Source organism: Cryptomeria japonica, unplaced genomic scaffold (assembly GCF_030272615.1).
Source record: "Cryptomeria japonica unplaced genomic scaffold, Sugi_1.0 HiC_scaffold_213, whole genome shotgun sequence".
In the NCBI taxonomy this organism is placed as follows: domain Eukaryota; kingdom Viridiplantae; phylum Streptophyta; class Pinopsida; order Cupressales; family Cupressaceae; genus Cryptomeria; species Cryptomeria japonica.
In genome coordinates this window covers 231186-233176 of record NW_026729035.1, presented here as the reverse complement: position 1 = coordinate 233176, position 1991 = coordinate 231186, and the positions used below count along the sequence as shown (strand labels likewise).

The following is a 1991-nucleotide window of genomic DNA, read 5'->3' as shown; positions in this document are numbered from 1 at the left end:
CGGAACACATTTTTGTTCTCGTGGACCCATCATGGGTCTTGGAACGCATTTGTGGTCCTTGGGTCCCATTTTGCATCCCGAAACTTGTGTTTTGGTGCTTGATCCCTATTTTGGGTGCCCACCTTGCACCAAGTGCGCACCCGGGGCAAACCGAGCGCCTTGGTGCACCGGGGCAAGATCGAGCGTGCACCCGAGGCGCCCCGAACATGCACCAAGGTGCACTCGGCCCACATGTGAGCGCAGGTCGTTGCGCCCGAGGTGGTGTGTGGGCACCGCGTTGCAGACGGGACACTGCACGCACACGACGCCCCCTCCAGGTGCACGCACGTAGGCCGGGCCGGGTGCACACCCGACGCCCTAGCAAGGTGCGCGCACCCGGGCAGGGCTCACACTTGGCGAACGGGGCGCACTTCGCGAGGGAGGGTGTGCACCTCGACGGGGGTGGGTGGCCGGGGTGGATTCGCACGTGGGTCGCGGTTTGCTAAGTACACACTGCGACAAGCTCATAACGGGTGCGATCATACCAGCGTTAGTGCACCGGATCCCATCAGAACTCCGCAGTTAAGCGCGCTTGGGCCGGAGTAGTACTGGGATGGGTGACCTCCCGGGAAGTCCCGGTGTTGCACCCTTTTTTAGTTTTTCGCCGGGCGTCGCAATGCTATTTGAATAAACCTTTTGCCCGTTTGCGTTCTCGTCGGGGCCGGGCCGGGCCGGGGTGCGCTGCCCGCACTACCGCGCGCGCGGGGGCGACACCGAGCGCGCACCCGAGGCGCCCCGAGCACACAGGCCACGGTGCAACCCGGGCGTTGTGCGCGCACCCCGGTGCGCCCGAGGTGCTGCGCGCGCACCCAGGTGAAATCGGTGTGCACCTCGGCCAGTGCGCGCTCGGTCGAGTCGCGCACGTTGGCCAAGGTGCACGGTGATGTTTCTTACTCTAAGGTTCCGCACCAGACGCCCGGGACAGGTGAGCGAAGCTGGGCGGGGCCGGGTGCGCGGCCGGGGCAGGTGCACGCAGCTGGAGAGAGCTTTGGAGCACACTTCGGAGCGCACCAATGATGCGCTCCATTCAAAAGTTTCCTGAAAAGGCAAAAAAAGTTGAGATTATAGAATTTCCCACTTGAGAGATTGTAAAAAAAAAAAATTTAAAATGAAGGAAACGCGGGTGCCAAGGTGTGCGCAGCCCAGCCAAGGTGTGCGCACCAAGGCGCCCACCCTGGCGAAGGTGCACGCAAGGTGCGCACCCGAGGCAAACCGGACAATTAACCCAACTTTCGACTTCGCGCGCACCTTGGAGCGCACTTCGGAGCGCTCCTTGGTGCGCACCAATCTTGGGCACCTCGGAGTGCACCATGGCGCCCACCAAGGTGCGCACCCGGGGCAAACCGAGCTCCGACTTCGTGCGCACCTTGGAGCGCACGAAAGGTGCGCACCATGGCGCCCACCAAGGTGCGCAGCCCAGCCAAGGCGTGCGCATCAAGGTGCGCACCCTGGCGAAGGTGCGCACCCGGGGCAAACCGAGCTCCGACTTCGTGCGCACCTTGGAGCGCACAAAAGGTGCGCAACCCAGCCAAGGTGTGCGCACCCCGGTCAAACCGAGCTCCGAATCGTGCGCACCAGAGGTGCACGCCATCGTGCGCACCTTGGAGCACACTTCGGAGCCCTCCTTGGTGCGCGCCGATGTTGCGCACCTCGGAGCGCACCCGGGGAAAACAATGCAATTAACCCGACTTTCGACTTCGTGGGCACCTCGGAGCGCTCTCGGGTTCGCACCTCGGAGCACACCGAGGTGCCCACCCTGGCGAAGGTGCACGCGAGGTGCGCACCCGGGGCAAACCGGGCTCCGACTTCGTGCACGCCGCACCTTGGAGCACACTTCGGAGCGCTCCTTGGTGCGCACCAGGGCGCGCAACCCAGCCGAGGTGCCCACCCCGGCGAAGGTGCACGCGAGGTGCGCACCCGGGGCAAACCGGGCTCCGACTTCGTGCACGCCA

The 1991-nt window shown here is 64.4% G+C and overlaps 1 non-coding gene across 1 annotated transcript; it reads left to right on the top strand.

Annotated features, from left to right (window-relative positions):
* The first annotated feature begins 510 nt into the window (after positions 1-510).
* LOC131868702 (5S ribosomal RNA) lies at positions 511-629 on the top strand. Its single transcript, XR_009367149.1, has one exon. It is a non-coding gene; the product is annotated as a 5S ribosomal RNA (ribosomal RNA).
* The last annotated feature ends 1362 nt before the right edge of the window (positions 630-1991 follow it).